The 20161-nt window shown below is 34.3% G+C and overlaps 1 protein-coding gene across 2 annotated transcripts in view; it reads left to right on the forward strand.

The window, feature by feature from the left end:
- Positions 1 to 20161, forward strand: part of LOC142343854 (glutamine--fructose-6-phosphate aminotransferase [isomerizing] 2-like) — a 404375-nt gene that overhangs the window by 117570 nt on the left and 266644 nt on the right. The gene's annotated exons all lie outside the window — the stretch shown is intronic.

A 20161-nucleotide genomic window follows, 5' to 3' on the forward strand; every position in this document is an offset into this window, starting at 1 on the left:
AGTGAATGACTTTTTGACTTTGAAAAGTAAATTTTTACTGAATGGCACACATAGATTTTATCCGTTTTTATCCGTTTTTTCGTCTATGGCCCAATTTTTTTGCTGATAATTTGATTTTTTGTTGCAAAATTTTTTATCCGATGCTATATTGAAAATTCAGCCGCGAAAATTGATAACACTGTGTTTTGCAGAGTCTGAAAACGCGTTTCAAGTTCAAAATTGACACATATTTCTTGATTTTTAAAAGTTAATTTTGGCTTTTTTCCTATTAATTTCTTTATTTTTGGATCTTTCAGCTGTCTTTTTGTCAAAAATCAGTTAATATGGCAACTTCTTTTTAATAATTTATATAATCAACGCCTCTTTCTATCTCGATGTAATTTTGTTTTTATAAAATTGTCCATATTTTAATCCGATTTTTTTTCCAATTTTTATCAGTTTTTTTTGTTTTTAATGTGGTTTTAATTACTAGAAATAGTCATTTTTTGCAACATGAGGGATTTTAATTTGGTTTCAATAAAAATCAATTTTTCATAAATGAACTCTTAAAAGTTTTTTGACCATCTTTTTGTAAAATGTTTTAATATTCTTATGTTAATTTTCTGCTTTTTTGTTCTAATTAGGAAGATGGATCTTTGTCGCGGATGATTCTTTGTTTCTTTCCTTTGTCTCGAATGCTGAACAATGAAATGTGTTCGTTTTTTTGAATTTTTTAAATTGATTTTTAATTTTCCAAAATCAACATTTGCATTTTGTTACAGAGTTCCTTTACATTGTGTCCTTATTCTTCACATTCTAGTTTATATCATTCTAGTTTTGTCCTGTCATTTTCATTTTTTTTGTAATGACTTTTTTAGTTGCAAAAAACAATGATTTCAGTTTTTTCTTAGATTTTCGTCATTTTTTTGGTTTGCAATTGATTTCATTCAACATAAGGCAGTACTGAGAGTTTGCTAAAATGCCTTTTCCAAAATTTCCGCTTACTACTATTTATTGCAACTTTCTTCCGGCCTTGGTATTAATTTAAACGATTTTTTGCCTTCGAATATTATTCTGTTGCTTATGTCTTTTCTATGATTAATTTAGTTTTTGAATTTGTTTAAAATCATGTTGTCTAGCATATGTACAACAAGGAAGAAGTATGTGAAGTTTTTGTCTTAATTGCAGTGATTAGAAATCTGATTGTAATGTTTTCCTGATTCTTAAATTTGAGCATTTTTGAAAAATTTAACTTAATTTCTAAGATTATTATCTGCCGTTTGCTTTCGCGATCTTTTTGATATTAGAATCGTGAATTATTTGAGGGCAGTTGACGACCCTTTCAGTTTTTTCAGCTTATTAGTATTTTGACTATCTTAGTTATTTCGGACTTTTTGAACGTTACCAAACATTTTCAATTATATAAAATTTTGCTGTATTTTGTTTCTCTTGGTGACAGTGGTTTAAATTTCACCAATTTCTAGATCAGACCTGGGGAGGTAATGAGAGAATGGTTTAATACAAAAGTTAAAGACTTTCGATGCAATTACGGTTTTTGTGAAGTTTTGACGCCTCGAGTTGCTTCCGGAATTCTTCCGGCTATGTTTTTGCTTCGTCAAACAAAAAAATGTTTTGCTTTAACTCATTTTGCTGCTTTTTCAACATTTTACGTGAAATCTTTTCGACTTCTCTAGGCTAGTTTCTCTCGTCTCTCATTCTGCTAAAAGTGATTTTGAACAACAGTTTCTCAGCAAAGCAATTCAAAATGAACAGAGTGAGTATAAAAAATTGAAGTCAGAAATAGAAACGGGATAAACCCATAAAGCCCAATTTTAGATGCCCGCTATTTGAACGTCGTTCCTATAAGTCTTAGTTATCATCTCTAATGCTTATTGGTTTTGATAGTAGCCCCTGTAGCCTCTCTCTAAGAAACAGAAGTATGTTCAATTACGAAATGCCATCAAAATAAATCGGACTTAAAAAATATTTTTGTACAAAAAATTTTTTCAATATCTTCTGTTCTTTCAATCCCAATCATGCTTATTGGAATCAACGGCGGCTATTTTCTGGCAGTATGTCGGGTATGTTTATTTAGTTAATTTATCTAATATTTTTGCTTGAACTGATTTCCCCTTTAAAGCACTTTAAAGCTTTCCCCTTGTAAAAAACGTTCTTATAATCCTACTTTTAAGATATCGACAGAACCAACATAGAGAAAAATTATCAAAAATCTTAGGTCAAGCCCAACATTGAAATATGCGGCCAGTCTGCTGGAGTTTGTCATGTGTTATCGAAATGTTGATACTATGTATCGTAGAACTATTGTTCTACATTTCCCACAGTGAACTAACTATTAGTTTTAACGATTTGATTGGCTTCAATGTGGTCAGATAACATGTTAAAATTGAGCTGCTTTTTTTCTCATTATCATGTTATCGCAATATTCTAGTTTTACTGCTTTGATGTCAAATTGGCGAATACTAATAACTGTTTTGGCGAGGACGTTACGAATAGTATGATTTCTGTTGCCCCCCAGCTGATAATAATGGCCAATATGACACTGCCACTTGACAACGTTCATCTTCTTTTAGTGGCACTGTACCGACAGCCGCTTCCGCTAATCTGCTTCCACTATCAACTTTTTCCGACATCTCATGCACTTTGTTTACTTTTCTAAAGAAGAGCACATTTTGAGTAGTAATTAGGAAAGTTTTCAATCTGAGAGAGTTGTAGTATTACGAGAGCCGTTAAAAATGAACGGATAATTAATCCCGCATTAGAGCGAACGTATTTAGGCGCTAATTAACCATTCTTTCGCCGCGCGCTAAATAAACTAACGCTTGTTAAGACTACCAGTACACAAGTATTTAAACAACTCAGTTCGACTTATTTAAATAACACAACTTTAGGCCTGGATCTCCTCACTTATATCCAGGATAGAAAATGTACGTTGTTGAACGTAGGCGGCCTGTAAAACCACAGTTTCTCTTGATTTGAATTACTTCTGCTTTTGACAGTTGCAATGCAGATCTTTCCCCCCAAGTTCAATAAAGATGAAGCAGATTGCTTCAGGGGAAAAGACAATAGAGTCTCATAAAAAGCCCCCAAGAAAACCATAATTGTTGCGGTTTTAGAAGAGGGGAAAAGCAGAAAACAGGCGCCTACGAAATCAATAATTGATGCTCTCAGCTTTTTAGATTTTTATTATTTTTTGGAGTTTCAATAATTTTTCCGTGAGATAAAAAAGAGTTAATTCTCTTGCCTTCTCGGCCAATAGGAAAATTAAGAAGCACCTCACTATGAACGTGAGTTTGTGATTCGCTCCCTATCGGCCCAAACCGAGCTGAGAGGAATTAATTGTTTCTCTCAGCGAAGTGGGACGGAATAAAATTAGAGAGACAAATAACAGAGCCAGCGACGAGCAGCAGACAACTGCTTCATTTTTCTTGCAAAATAAATTCCTAAATTTAAACAGAAATTTTATTAAAGATTTCAAACTTAGCAAATTTTCCAACAGAACATACTTGTGAGAAATCGACTGGAAGAAGATTCAACGACGCAATCATTTAACATCAACACAATCAAGTAACAGCTCAACCCGGTTTAATACTACTCAGTGTAAGCTTGTTCATTTAAACTATCTATTTAATTAATTGAACTTTTCAGCCCCCCAACTACTTTAAATTGAGACTTATAGCACAGACAGGTCTTAGGCATATATCTTTGCCTTCGATTTGTTATATCTTTTGTCAAGTTTGACTGGCATACATAAAGAGATCCCGTATTGTGTGATCTGTAGCAGCCCAGCTAAATTTGATAACTGGTGCGCCCAGAGGAAAGAATCACGCCTGAATTTTTGTTTTTCTATCCGATCGGATTAAAATAGTAAAATAACCACTACCACAGAAGTGAAAGCACACTAATAGACAAACAAATAGAGTAATTTATATCAAATTTACGACGGAAATACAGTAAATTTACATTAAAATAGTAACAGGCAGCTGATTCTTTGCTCTTGTAAAATTGTTCTGACCCGGGTGGGGGTAATCTATGTCCAATTTTTAGTTTATTTATATAACAATTGAAGTACTTTTACATTTTATAGTAAAAATTTAACCAAAAATCATCCCCCCAAAACCTATTTAGCCTAACTTTCACCCAATTTTCATCAAATTTATGGTTAAATTTTAGTATTTACACCTTAAATAACCGAAATTCAACCAGATTCTATCCCCCCAAAACATATTTAATTTGATTTTAACCCAATTTTCACCAAATTTATGGTTGAATTTTAGTATTTTCACTCTAAATAATTGAAAGTTATAGAAAATTCATCCCCCCATAACCTGTTTAGTCTATTTCTAACCCGATTTTGACCAAATTTATGGTTAAATTTTAGTATTTTCACTCTAAATAATCGGAATTTATACAGAATTTATCCCCACAAAACTTGTTTAGACTAATTCTGACCCGATTTGGACCAAATTTATGAATAAATTGTAGCATATACACTCCAAATAACCAAAAATTATCCAAATTTCACCGCCCCAACACCTAATTAAACTAAACTTTAGCCGATTTTCACCAAATTCACAGCAGAATTTTAGCATTTTCACACTAAATAGCCGATTTTTAACCAGAAATCATCCCCCCAAATCATATTTAGAGTAACATATGTCTAATTTTTACTGAATTTTCGACCAAAATATAGCATTTTCAAACAATTTAACGTAAATTTAACCAGAATTCATCCCCCCAATACGTTTTTAGTGTAATTTATATCTAATTTTCTACACATTTAAGCACACGTTGCTGCATTTTCACATTAGCTAACCCAATTTTGGTTAAATTTAAGCCTTCCTTAGTTGAATATTCACTCTGTTTTATCAATTCCTTGACCCGGGTGGGGTAATATTAATCAAATTTTAACCAAATAAACATTATTTTGACTTAAATCCTCAAAAACTAACCAGATTTTAACAAAATTAACGTCACTTTTATCATAATTTAACGGATACTAATCACATTTATGCCTTAAAAACATCATTCTTATCCAATTTTAACCAATATTACTCAAGAAAATAGCCATATTAACGTCATTTTTACAAAAAATTAGGAAATATTAACCAAGTTTTGACCACATAAATCTCAAAAAGGCCCTAATTTAACAAAGAATAACGGGTTTTAAACTAAATTTTATCCCCCCAACATAGATTTTTAGCCTGAAAATAACATAAATTGATGAGAATTCCCCCATTTTAACCGGTTTCACAAAAAAAATTTCACACCAATAGAGGTTTTAAACGGTGCATGGACCAAACTGGAATAGTTATTGTAGAACATCTTAATCTAACAGCAATAGAAAACACTAGAAGGGGTAAAATAACACGGTTTATTACTGACGGAATTACTTTCTTAGCTATTTTCTACGTGTTTGAACATAATTCTCCCGCTGATTTTTGTATAACTTATGCATCTGAGAACCCAAATTTTCAGAATTTACTAACTTTGTTAAAAACTAAAAACAGTGTGATCGAGATTCCCGCAGAAAATTTAGCCAATAATTAATTAAAAGAGCGTAAACTAGCCTTTTTAACCCAATTTGTACACAAATTTATCATAGAAAAGTTATTGTCTCATGTTAAAATACGGTCATTAACAGACTCAAGCACTTTAGAAACAATATTTAAACACAATAATAGCTACAAAAATACTACTACTGATGTACTAAACATCCCGTACTAAACGTTTTTATACTGTCTTCTGTGTAATTTCATACAAAAATACATTAATAAAACAACAAAAACAATTGTTCTATGTTATTTATATGTCATATATTAAAGTAAACGTTCAAGATCTAAATATAAGTATTGAAGTACATAACAAAATAGGCAAAGTTTCATATTATTTAACTGGCCAGAACAGAAACTTTTTATGCATTTACCATCACTCTTCTAGCGAAACAGAAACTGAAATCTACATAACTTACAAGTGGACAAACCCAAACTTTAAGGAACTTTTGTGTGCTCTAAGAAATCAGAACAGTGTGATAGAATTAGCATAAACGTTATCATCTTGTGTGTGGATGAGCCACCAAAATGAAATTCCCCCGTTTGGTTTACAAATCTTAAAAGTCATTAAACCCAAATACATCAACGTTTCTCCTGACTATCCGAGTTTACCAGATAGAGTTAAATTACTTATAAAAGCAGAATTTGTCACACAAATTAGATTTTCAAAAATAAACAGATTTCACCAATACTCTGTTGAATTTAAACACTCTGAAAGCACTTATCCTTGGTTATTAAATTTTACCGTTGAGCAAACCGATATTTACTCTTGGGTTGAAATTTTTAGTACTGATAACGGCAAAAACTTTGAATTTAAAATACAATCATTAAACGGTCCTAAACAAATAAAATTCATAACACAAAACAAACAGTTCAACTTTCTACCTTAGTATTAGCGTTTTATTACATAATTGTTATAACAAAAATATTTTCTACACTAATTACCCAAACTAATATTACTTTCGTATAAAATATTCTTTTCGTACACTAAAATAAAACATGGCAGCGAACGTTGTTGCGTACCCCGACATGGCGTTAGAGAAGTTTACAGGTTTGGATCCATCTGAAGATGCCCAGGAATTCTTTAGTTTAATACAAAGAAAAATCCAATTCTCACTAGGAACAAGGGATCCTGCGGATGCTGATTTGCAAGCAGCATACGACGCCAGACAAAAAGCGTTGTTTGGTTCGGTTTTGCGTGGGCCCGCAGCCCAATGGTTTGAAACCTTAGCACCAGGTTTAGCATGGAACGAAGTTAGAAATCAGTTCATTACCCGTTTTACTGATGCAAAAGACAAGTATAGGAAAAGAATTGAAGTCGAGAGTATTAAAAGGCAACCAGATGAGTTGATAAAAAGCTATACACACCGAGTAACAAAAGCAGTTGAAAAAGGATGGCCAGATCCAGATTTTAACAACGACCAGCGTAACGCTAAGTGTATGGAGTACTTTGTAAGAGGATTAACGCCACCTACACTCAAGCAAAAGGCACATCAGCGGTTAATAGAAAACCCAGCTACAACTTGGCAACAATTACAGGATCTTGTAGCAACTAAAGACTTAAGGTTTTCTGTTAGCAGTGAATTCACGGGTACTGCCTCAAGTAGTATCGACAATAAAATAGAAATAGAAGGGTTAAAAAACCAACTCACAGAAATTGCAAATCTAATGAAAGATCATAAAATAAACGCCACATACAACAACGACAATCCCAGATTCAAACAAAACCAGACTTGATTCTGCTAGTTTTGCAAACGTTCAGGTCACACAATAGCTTTCTGCTTTAAGTATAAGGACTTTAAAAACGAAAACCGAAACCCACCTCAACAACGAGAAAAGTTCACAGATAATTATAAACGTAGTAGGAGCCATTCACCAGGTCAAAAAAATTACAAATCAAACAATTATGACAATCGAAATTCTAGGGACAGACAGAGAAATAGTTATAACCAAAATCAATCCAATTATCAAAACAACTCTAGATCAGACTACCGACATCGATCACCTTACCCATCAAACTCTTCAAACAACCGATCACAGGAACGAGACAATAACCATCGAAACAACTCTTACAGAGATGACAATAGGCAAAGTAGTAGGGATAGACAAAACAACGGTCCTCCAAGATCAGATAATCGATATCGTGATAGGAGTAGAGACCATGACCGAGATAGGACACCTACTAGACAAAACCATAATACTCATTCAAGAGATAACAGTGAAGGGCGAAGCCCTCGAGTTCACTTTACCAGTGAAACTTCCAGAGACTATTACAATAATGAGAACCACAACGACGAGTGTTTAAACTAGACAGGTCTCCGTTCATAAACACTACTGATAACAAAACAAGTTACTCACATATTTACATTAATTTATACCAATCCGTCGGAGACAAAAATAAAAATAACGGCTTAGAAACACAGTTTTTATTGGACACAGGAGCATCAAGCTCTATAATTAATTACCACACTTATCTTGAACTATGTAAATTACAGCACATTGAGATGAAAGCTTCAAAAAATCATACTTTAGCGGTTAATGGTGAGAAACTAAAACTTCTAGGTCAAATTACCTTCAAAACTTCTTTCGACATTGAAGGAAAGTATCAAGTGGAAGTTACCACATGGGTTTCAGCCAAAGATGGTTGCAAGCCGAATTTGTTGGGAATGGATTTCCTTGAATCTACAGTAAAATCTATTGACCTAACCACTCCAAAAATTGATTTAAAAACTTACCCTGAAGTAGCCGTCACATTATCTAGATACCAAACGAAAAGCTATCCATACATTAGCTCTTACAAAATTGTAACTCTTGACCAGCAACTACCATTAGCACCAAAATCAACTCGAGTAATATCAATTAGACCTCCGAATGAATTCTTCAGAAAGGGAGCCTCCTTCGTAATTGGAAGTGAACTGCAAGCTCAAGGAATTTATACTGACAATGTTCAGTGTTTTAGAAAAGAAAAGGAATTACCAATAATGCTAAACAATCCTTAAAACAACAAGGTTGTCATCCAAAAGGGTCCTATTGGGCACACTTTAGAAGACATTGAAATTAGACAAGACCCAGAATTTTCTGTAGTTGACAACGTTGCATTCATAAACCACCTAATGAATAGTGACACTAATTGGGATCAAATATTCCATGTTAGTGAAAAACAAGGTCCAAAAATTTCAAAAATTCAAAATTTCTTTGCAAGCAAAACTCCTGAAAAACAAAAGAAAACAAAAAAGCGAAAAAGGCAACAAGATTTTACCAACAACTACGAATTAGAAACAGACTTTAGCGACGACCTCAAAGATCTTAAGCCACAATTAGAAACAACTGATGAGAACATCCGACCCGTTGAACTTCCCAAAGAAAAACTTAACAGAATTGACAAAACCGATCAAGCGTTTCTCAAAAAATTTGATTTCAGTCAAGCTGATGTCAATGACGAAAACTTAGACAAGTTACTGAGGACTTTAACTAAAAATAAAGACGTTTACTCTCAACACAAATACGATGTTGGAAAGATAAAACGAAAGTTTCATGTTAAACTTTTACCTAATTCAACTTTGACAAAACAAAGACCATCCAAAGTACCATTACATTATCAGGAAAAACTAGAAAACCTTTTGGAACAACTGTGTAAAACAGGTATAATCCGGGAAATGGGTAATGATAAAGAAATGGGATCAGAATTTATTAATCCAATCATAATCCTACCCAAGGGGAACACAGTAAAACTGGTTATAGATGCCCGATATTTGAATTCAATAACAGACCTTAGTCGATATTCATGGCCACTCGAACCAATCGGAAGTCTATTAACTAGATTAAAAGGTAATTTCTTCACAACCAGTGATCTTTGTTCAGCCTATAACCAAGTGCCTCTAACTGAGGAAACCAAACAGCTGGTAAGTTTTGTAATTGGTCCAAAACAATACACATTTGAACGCGGATTTTACGGCCTATGCGGTCTACCTAATTTCTTCAGTCGTATAATGACTATCCATTTTGCACCATTAATTAGAAAAAAACAAGCTATAACCTACATTGATGACACCATCATGCAAGCGCAAGATGAAACCGAAATGTTTGAAATAATTGACAAGTACCATGAACTTTTAAGGAAATCAGGATTGAAAGCTCAACCTGAAAAGACTAAATTTTTCCTTAGGAAAGTACAGTTCTTGGGACATGTAGTAGGTAAAGATGGGATACAACCAGTCAAGAAGCGAGTAGCAGATTTAAAAGCACTTAAGTCGCCTGAAAACAAACGTGATGTCATGAGAGTTCTAGGTTGCTTAGGATTCTACAGCATGTACATCAAAAATTTGCATGTTGACTGCAAACCATTTTATGACCTAACCCGCACCGACATTAAAAACAGGATTGGCGAAGATACTATCTTAGCAATACCTGATACTAAATACCCTTTCCACGTGCATGTAGACGCTTCTTCCATAGGAGTAGGCTCAATTCTCATTCAAGAATTTCCAGAAGGGAAACGAATAGTGTCTTTTAATTCTAGAATTTACACTAAAGAGGAACAAAAAATGAGTACCACAGCACGCGAACTTTGCGGTGTAATATCGGCATTACAAACTTATGAGCATTACCTAATTGGTTCTCCCCATCCCGTATATGTGTACACAGACCATAAGCCTTTAATGTATCTATGGGGTAGAAGAGGAAAACTCTCTCACAGGTTTTTTAGATATCAGTTAGTAATTTCTCAATTCCAGAACTTGAAATTTATTTGGACTGAAGGAAAAAACTTAGCATTTCCCGACATCCTAAGTCGCAATGTAAAAATTAAAGATCTGGACAAGTATCAACTTAAACACAAAAAGATACCAAAAGACATTAGTTTTTACGATGAGCATGGTAACGAGGAAAAATATTTCATTTTGCGTGATAATGAAAAGGGACCAGCAGATGACTTTTTTCCAATCCTAAAACAAAGCATAACGGGTATCGACAAATTTATTTTCAAAAATGACAAAATGGTAAAGCAAAAGTACGACAATAATCAAAACAGACTTTGCTCAATAAACAATATTTCGGAAGATTTTTCGTATGGTTCATCAATTAACCACTATAGGCGTCACCGCAAATATGAAATAACCCCTGTATCAGAACAGGAGGAAGACGAAACGTCTGATCATTATACAGAAATTGATTCCTACCCTGATGAAGGGATAACCGAACAAAATTTTGACCCAATTTCTGAATTTGAATTGTTCAATGAGAACCAGTCACCGGAATTAGATTTTGACAAACTCTACATTGATCAAACTAATACCACAGACTCGGAGTACAGATTCCCTCTAGAATACGATAAAGTTTTTCTCGTGAAAAATAGCACTTGTATAGACAAAACCGAATTAGCAAAAAAACTTCCCGAAAATCCAAAAATAAAAGATGCAAGAGAACTCATTGATAAACTGACAACCTTCTCTAAAGAAGTTGATTTAAATACATCAGTAATTTGTCAAGAACAATTAAAAGATCCGGTAATACAACAAATTCGTCAATTAAGAACGAACAATAACAAAGATGAAAAGAAAATTGAATTCCGACAATCTAAAGCCATAATGTCATACATTAATAACTTTGAAAAACTGAGTTTTGTAGGCAACATCTTATGTATTCAACAACAAACAGACGAGCCAGATATTGAATACTTAAAAATTTGTGTACCACTGTCATTGTTCTTTAAAGTTTTTCAGCTAGCTCATTGTGAACTGTCAGGTCAAGTAGGTTCAGATAAAACACTTGCTAATGTAAAACGATTTTTTTATTGGCCCGGAATGTATAAATGGATTGAAAACCTAATTGCTGATTGCCTTGAATGCCAAAAAAATAAACAAAAACGGAGAGACATCCACGAAGCACCTCTCGAAAAGTGGACTGATACAGTCCCATTCCCCTTTCATACGGTCCATATTGATCACAAAGGACCTTTAAATCCTCCATCGAACGGTAAACACCATTGTTTAGTTATTGTCGATTCATTTTCACGTTTCATTCGAGGATACCCCGTACGTTCCACAGACGCAGTAGACACCATAAAAGCTTTAGAAAAGTTCATCTTGTCTTTTGGAATACCACAAAAACTTGTTTATGATAAGGGTTCGGCATTCATGAACCAAGATTTTGCGAGTTACATTCATGAATTAGGTATAACACCCGCACCTCGAACTGCTTATGCGCCTTGGACTAACGGTAAAGTCGAGATCCAAACAAACATCTAGGAGCACATTTCCGAATTTTTCTAGAACAAGCTCGAGGTAAATGGGACGAACTGGCACCAAAATTTGCTTTTTCTCATAACACGGTTCCAAATGCTAGTACTGGAGTCTCACCGTATGAAATTGTGTTCGGACAAAAACCACAGATACCTCTGTCACTTAAGTTAGGACTCCTACGAAATTCACAACTCACATGCTCTTCCGAGTTTTGCAAAGAGCTGCCTCTTCACAGGCATACCTTGCAAACTTCAAAAAACACCGAAATTGACAAACTTCTAAAACCGACTATTAACAATTCGTTGCTTATGCGAGAAAACCAATTCAAACAAATATACAATAACTCTTATAAAAAGAGCTTAGAAAACAATAACCGCGCACATAAACATAGAAACAAACACAAATTAGGCAAGCCACTTGAGGTTGGACAAAAAGTTCTAATGGAAAACCATCAAATTGAGTTAGGAAAGTCAAAACAACTACATGAACTAAGATCAGGACCTTTTACTGTAGAAAAAAAATTAACCAATGTTAACTATGAATTAACTTTAGATAGCAACCCGGCCACCAGGAAGGTCGCTCATAGAAATCACCTAGTCGAGTACTACCCAGCTACTGAAACTATACCAGAGCTAACCCTAGATTATGGTATAGATAAAAATAATTGTGACACATTTTATAATAATTTAATGACAAGTCAGATGAATAAACTCAATAGTCCTTTGACTAAATTCTCCTTCCAAAGCCCCACTAACACCGAATAATTCCCCGTGGATAATTTCCAAAGAAGAGACTCCCCTTTGCAGAACTTCGACCCTGACCGAACACCTACCAATTTCGATTCTGGATTCAACGATGCAAGTTCAGGTGGTCGTGATAACCCACCTCCAGTCCAAACACACCTACCTAGCGGTAGTCGAACAAGAAGTTCAACTCCTTGCCCACAGCACAATTCTAGAATACCTCTAGACCCTAATTTAAGTCCTCTCCGCCCTAATACATCGGAATTAGGACCTTCTAATTTACAAACTTTAGAAAATAATAATAATAGGCGAACTTCTAGTCGCTCGGCCAAGCCGCCATCACGCTATCAAGCCGGATTTACTTAACTTTGCTTTAGGTAGCAATAAATCCAGTCAACATTTACTGGCAGTGCCTATTACTACAACTCATAGCCTTAATTCCGGACTTGAAGCGCTAAAAAAGAACAGGATGAAAAGATATCCTTGTTTTGAAAAACTCTATTTTTCTTATTTACTTATAAGTCTTTTCTACTTTTGTACTCTTTCTATAGTTATTAATGCTACTGAGGATATTAATGACGTGTCTAACAAACTTAGGGTCATTCATTATGACTGTTCTAAAATGAAAGAAAATAAAATGTATGCTTTAACACAAGTTTCCCCTTGCAAAATTACACCCAAAAACATTCAGATGGTTGATACACATGTAACACTTTATCAACGGTCTTATCGGACCTTTGTTAAAGCTCTTATGTGCAAAGTCACTGCAATGCTCATTCGTTATAATTGTGGTATGTTTTCCCATTCATCAATTGTACACAACGCTCCAATAATAACATACGATATTATTGTTTCACCCGAACAATGCCTAAATGCTAATAAAACTGGAAAAATTACTGTTACCGAATTTGACGATGATGACATGGAAATTGACATAAAACATGGAATAAAAACTGTCTCCTATAAAAACCAGGGAGTTGATCTTGAAGGTGAATCATCAACATCTTGTGATAATCGTGGTCAAATTAAACACTTCTCTTTTGAAACCCTGATGCAAGAAACTGTACTCGATATTGATCTTAATGACAGAACTGTCTATAACAGTCAAGGACTAAAACTTCCTTGTGCCCTCTCAGAAGGAGGTTGTCATTCGACATAACTCGACCCCTTTGCATACAATTGGGAGGCACCGGAAAATTGTATAGTTACTAAAAGATTTTCACAAAACGCAAAAATGCTAAAACATGAAAACGAACTTGGTAACGTACAGTATTTCATAGTGAGTGATGAAAAACCGGAGACGCCCTATGAAGGACCAGGAACGTATTCTCCTGCTGAAATGGACATAAAAATTAGAGTAATTGATGAAAAAGAAATGGTGTGTGGAAAACCAGAATTTATTTACAGAACAAATTTAGATTCTTTATATGTTTCTTATAAAGGCGGATTTAATATGAAGACTGGCAAACCTTATAAAACAAAAACTCAACAATTTTTTCATAAACTTCGTGTTGAACCTGACAATAGCCTAAGTGTAAATGGGTTTAATAGGAAGCCTTCAGATGAACAGATCCGAACATCCGACAATGGTTTTGTTGCATGGGAACACTTAGACAAAGACAAGTTAGACTATGATCTTAACCTTGCGGTAAAAATGGATTTTGTCATATATCATATTTACATGCAAATAAAACAAGCAGGGAAAGGTTTGGTCATATAGCAATGCGAACTTGACCGAACTCAAAAACAAATGATACTAATGCAGGCTATCCAAAACAATCGTTTAGCTGGATATATGTTAACCGGCAACCGCTCGATGTTCTTAGACACAGATGGTAGCATAGGTTGGCTGTACCACTGTCCAAAACGGAACTCACCACTTCAGGTTCTTGAACAGTGTTATGATAGGATTCCTATTCATTATGATGGTAGGACAATGTTCGTCGACCCAATCACTCGACAAACCTACCCTTTTGCAAACGATGTAGATTGTGTTGGAGGCTACAAAAATGCCTACCAATTAGATATTGATAATGAAAATTCATGGTACCGTTTGATGCCAGCACCTGTTCCTTTACAACCGCCAAAAATATTCTCTTCAAGAGTTATTAGTTCTATTCCAAAATTTACCGGTTACGAATCGCAACGTGCCGGAATTTACACACCAAATCAACTTAAATCGTTTTGGGACAACATCTTGCATTCGGAAGCTTCAAAATCTGTTTTGACAAAAATTTCAAGAGAAGTTCTAGAAGGAAGAAGCATAGACTATTCTCAAAAAGATATCTATGCGTCAGCAATGGGAATTAACAGACAAATTTATCTAGATTCTCTTCTTTCACCTACATTTTTTACAGACCAGTTCAAAGGCACTTTTGGAATCATCACTTTTTGTCTGGAAAAAATTGGAGTTTATTTTGCTTGTTTCTTGTGCATAAAATTCTTAACTGATGTAATCGTAACAATCATAAGAGCGTTCGAAATCCACAAAATATCCAACAAAACAATGGGTTTTTGGAAAATTCTATTAGGAGCAACATATAATCTTTGTATCTTATCGTTCTTTACACCGGTATTCTCTAACGAAACCAAACCGTCGGCCCCGCAGAACAACAATCATTTTTTACCGCTTAGTAATTATCAACCTTACAGCACAATAGAAAAAACTTACAAATGCGTTGAGGATCAACCAAGAGAAAATAAAATTGATGAGCATTGTCATACAGAAAATAATAAAGTAGAATACCCAAATCTGGCGTCACATCAACCACAAAATGATGCAACCATTCGAAGTGTGGTGGCACCTCCTTAAAGCTGTTAATAAAAAAAATTATCTTTTTCATAAAAAAATAATTTGTCTCAAAAATAAAAAAATTATTTGTATTAGACTCTATAAGTTAATCAATATCTTGTTTAGATACACCTCAAGGATGCTATGCTATGCAACCCAAATTCATAAAACAGCCTAATGCTTTATTCATTCGATTTGGACAATACACCGGACAAATATTATCATCAAATATTTCCGATTTAAAAACTACTGTAACTTATAGAGTTGCATCTTTCTACTTCAGTGACATTATAGACTTGGACGTACCGCATTCAAATTTTCAATACTTCTCATTGTTAAGAGCCCTGATTGATGACACAATTACTTTTGTAAACATTGGAGTCGAATACAAATTTGTTTCAAAGCATCTGAAGAAAAATATTATTAGACTTTGACTTTTCCTGTAAGAGACATGTGTGGATTCCTTCCTTGCTTTTTATTTCTTATAATCCATTTTCAACTATGTAATCGCAACTATGTCTATCTAGCTATTGCATGCACTCTTCCCCTACTCAGATTTTGCTTCAGTGAATCCGATTGATATATTATCTATAAATATCAATCGTTGTCAATAATCCTCTTTTCAGAAATAATTGACACACCCTTTTTTATCCTTTTTTTACATTTACATACTTTTATACATAGTTTTGAAATGAAGAACAATAAGTTAATTAACAACTAAAACGCTTCCATTAATGTACTTTTTGTTTCAAGATAGACTCGTTACAATTTATCAAATAAAGAAAACTTTTGAAGAAAATCACGGAGACATTTTCCCTCAAATCGTTATAAATTTTGAGTTTCGGGACACTTGGGAAAACGATACTCTGATTTTAACCCCTCATTCGTTGTATTGGAATTATTTCGTGTATTTAGCACAATTCGACCCTAATAGTCTGCCAAATGAGCTAGATCAGCAACATGATTCATTTAACTAATAGAAACTTACAAATCAGAATCGGAAACCAAAATTTTGAGCTATTAGCCGTATACTATGTTTCCGCTATAAGTATAATGACTTTCGCAAAAAACCCATGACAAATATTTACAGACTTTTAACTATTTTCATTACTCATCCTCAGTTCGCCGAATTCACCATTTTTCTAGCATTCAAAGAGAACTCGGTATTTCAAGTACAACATCCAATCTACATTGCTTAGGTATCATTCTAAACTATGATATTTGCAGTTAACAATAAATTTGTAGAGTTACAAAAAATTCAACGATCTTTTGATGCATAACCAACTCCTGTACCTACTATGCTAGTAACGCTCAAAGAAATCCAAAGTGAAAAAATTTGTTTAATAAGTATTAATCCTCTCTCAGTTCATTGGAAATTCTTCCTCTTTATTCTAGAAAACCCAAACTGTGTATCTCACAATCTTTATTTTGAATTGCCGGAAAGTGACTCTTCTCAAAACGATTTCATTACTAAAGAATTGGAAACAATTAACAATTAAAAAACAGCAATGATATTCTCATACCAAAATTGCCTTATACAAATTCAATTTTTTGAAAAATCATTTGTGACAACAAAAAGTAACAGAGTTATACCACAACTAATACTCCATTTTGAATATTTAAACACTTGGACTGATGGAACCATTACCATAACACCATCTTCCCCCTATTGGACATTCTTTATAAATATATCCCAAGCTTTAAATGGTTCTAAAATCCCTTTTAATTTAGATCTTCTATAATGCTGTTCCACTTTGGTGAGCGCCTAGTCATAGCAGAGTCGCTCGAGAGATCTTTCATTGAAACTTCCACAGCAGAGATTAGACCCTGTATAATTATACACTATACAGACTACGAGCGTGGATGTGAGGGTTCTACTCGAGTAACAATGGGAATGATGCACTGGGAATTCTTTCTTGCACTCATTGATATCGAAGAGCATTTCCCAGTCAATTTGGGCGCTCTTCAGTAAAGTAAATAGTTTTACATAAATTTCTCTCCCCAAAAAATAATTTTTTTTCCCTGGCACATTATTCCTATCCTTTTTTTCTGATCAATTTGTTCTTTTTCCCTCATTTCTTTTCAAATTGTTAAAAATAAAATGATTTTGTTTATTGGTAAGGAAAAAATTAAAATTGTTAAAGTAGAAAGATGGTTCAATATTTGTTTCACACAGTATAAAGCATGTATCAAGATAACTTATATGTTTTTAAGCACCGGTACCATTAATCATTATTACATTTATCTAAACGAGAAACACTGGAATTTCTTTTTTGCTATTGCAGAATTAAATGTAACTATCCCCAACGAACTTGAACACCATGGATTAGAACTCGTATACCCGGATCTTTCTGATTTGTCCTTATAATGGGAAACATTCTGAAAATATCGTCTCAGCAACCTCAAATTGATACAACCCCTAAAGTTGAATGCCCTGTTTGTTATCTCCCTTGCCGTCAATTCAAAAAATTGCACAAAAACCCAAATGGTCAGCCCCCCATTTTGCTTGCATTCCTTGTAGAAATGAATTATTTAAATATTGGAACCAACCTAAATGCCCCAGTTGCGTAACTCCCATTTATACAATCAGTCATTGCCATTATTTCCAGTGTGATTCTTGTCAAGAAGTCAAAAAGTTATCCACCTGCCACAGTCACTTCAGGGATTTTCACCCAAAACAATCAATTTGTTTGCAGTGTATGACCTTCACAACTACTAAATGCCCCTTATGCAAAAAACAATTGACCCAAACAACCCGTGGTAAAATCCTTGATTCAAAACTACCTTCACAAATTATCCAAAATGTTTATCCCCAAAGTACTTGATTTTTTATTAATGGCCCTCATGATTATTGCAGCAGCCTTCTCCTTCGTTTTAACCGTTTTCCTCGTTGTTGTAAGTTTTCCTTTCAATTTTTTGATGTTAATAGTTATATTAGTAATAGACCAAACAATAAAATCCCAAAAAAATCAACAACCAAATCCTCCAACCATACCAGTCCCATAATCCCCTCCAATAACAATCTTCCAAAAATGAATACAATTGACAAAGAAACCAATACTATAGAATCCAAACCGGTCTCATTAATTTGTTTATGCTGCAGACGCGAAACAATTGTTTTCAAGAAATTACAGGAAAACCCCCCTAACGAACTACCCCACGTAATGTGTCTGCTCTGTTACCAATATGTTATAAAAGATATGGGCTATGATTTTTGTCCAAAATGCTCTAAATTTAATGTTATCTTTTCAATCTTTAACTGGTTTCAATGTGATATTTGCAAACAAACAAGATTTCAATACTCTGTTGCAAAAACGTTTCATCACAGTGATCATAAGCCCGTCAACTTTTGTAAATTTTGCGTAGAAGATTATAAATTATGCCCTCGTTGCGAAAAAAACAACCACATAATCTAAAATGCGTCCAAGAACATCCAAAATTTTACTTCTTTCCCTAGTTTTATTTTTAATCCAATCGATATCCCTAATTCAACTCAGTTTTCACCAGGAGCAAGTCACCTCCTTCACCCTAGTTCTGCACTACTCATTGAATTGACAAAATGCAACCCATAACATTGTTTATTCTTCTATTTGTTCTCTTATGCGCATTGGCAATATCCTTTTTTATTAATAACTACCTCTTTTCTGCAATTCGCCAAATTTTCTCCAGATACTAAAAATGACCAATCTAGACCTATCCACAAAAATATTTATCCTAATCCTAATTACCTTGCTTGCCATATCGCTCCTCATTAATCTCATCCTACTGCAGTTTCTCAAAGGTTTTCCTGTTTCTATCTAAGGAAAATAAGAGAACAGTCACTCGATGGGTCTTTCACAATCCCTATTCGACGGTTTCCGTTGGTTCTATCCCCATAAGGACATTATCTGCCCCATATGTTCACGGAAACCCGTTATTGTAGAAAAACTGCATAAACAATTTCCCAGAGAAAATCCTCACTATGTATGTATTCCTTGCAGAAAGGCACTTTTTAAAAGATACCCAAACCCTAAATGTCCCATTTATCTTCGACCTTGTCTTCCCGTCCTGATCACAATCTACTTTCATTGCAATTTATGGAAAAAAATGAAAACAGAATTAGGAGTAACAAAACACCCACATTTTTCCCAACATGACAAACACTGATTCTGTCGAGTGTGCATAAATAAGCTGACAAGATGTCCCATTTGCAAAAATTTTCTTTAGACGACGTTGTCTAATAAACCAAAAACAACTCAAGTACAAACGATCTTTTTTTCTCTCTTTTAACTTTTCCTCGGGAAGGGGTTATCTCAGTTTTCTCCAGCCTGCCCCCTCTGGCTTTTGAACCTAAATAATTCAGAACACTAACACGATAACTGAAAATTCCAAAAATGACCCGGAAAATTTCTTTCTTTCAACTCAGCAAGGTTGTCGCCCCAGCTGCACGGGTCGTTGCAGCCGTGTTAGTGTGACGCACGCCCCAAGACTCACACCTCCGGGCAGCGGAGAAAGACGTACTTGTGCCAGGGCTGCCCGCCTGGCATAAGTATAAAAATTTTTTTATTATTGCCCCCCCTCCTTTATTAAAGTTAACTTTGCATTTAGCAAAACGAAAACTTTTATACCAAACTTTAATAACAAATGCATTTAGCATTATAATTTTTAAGTAAAGCAGTTAGCAACAAACCTTACAAAAACATTTTTACAATAGAATACATTTTATATTAGCAATACAATTGCAAACTTGAAAAGAAGCCATAATGTGTGATATTGATGACACAGGCTAACCAAAATCAAAATATTTTAGATCACCCACAAGGAAACACTCACAATGACTACCAGACCCACACTCGCAAG

The sequence above is a fragment of the Convolutriloba macropyga genome, chromosome 1 (assembly GCF_964194025.1).
Source record: "Convolutriloba macropyga chromosome 1, txConMacr16.3, whole genome shotgun sequence".
In the NCBI taxonomy this organism is placed as follows: domain Eukaryota; kingdom Metazoa; phylum Xenacoelomorpha; order Acoela; family Convolutidae; genus Convolutriloba; species Convolutriloba macropyga.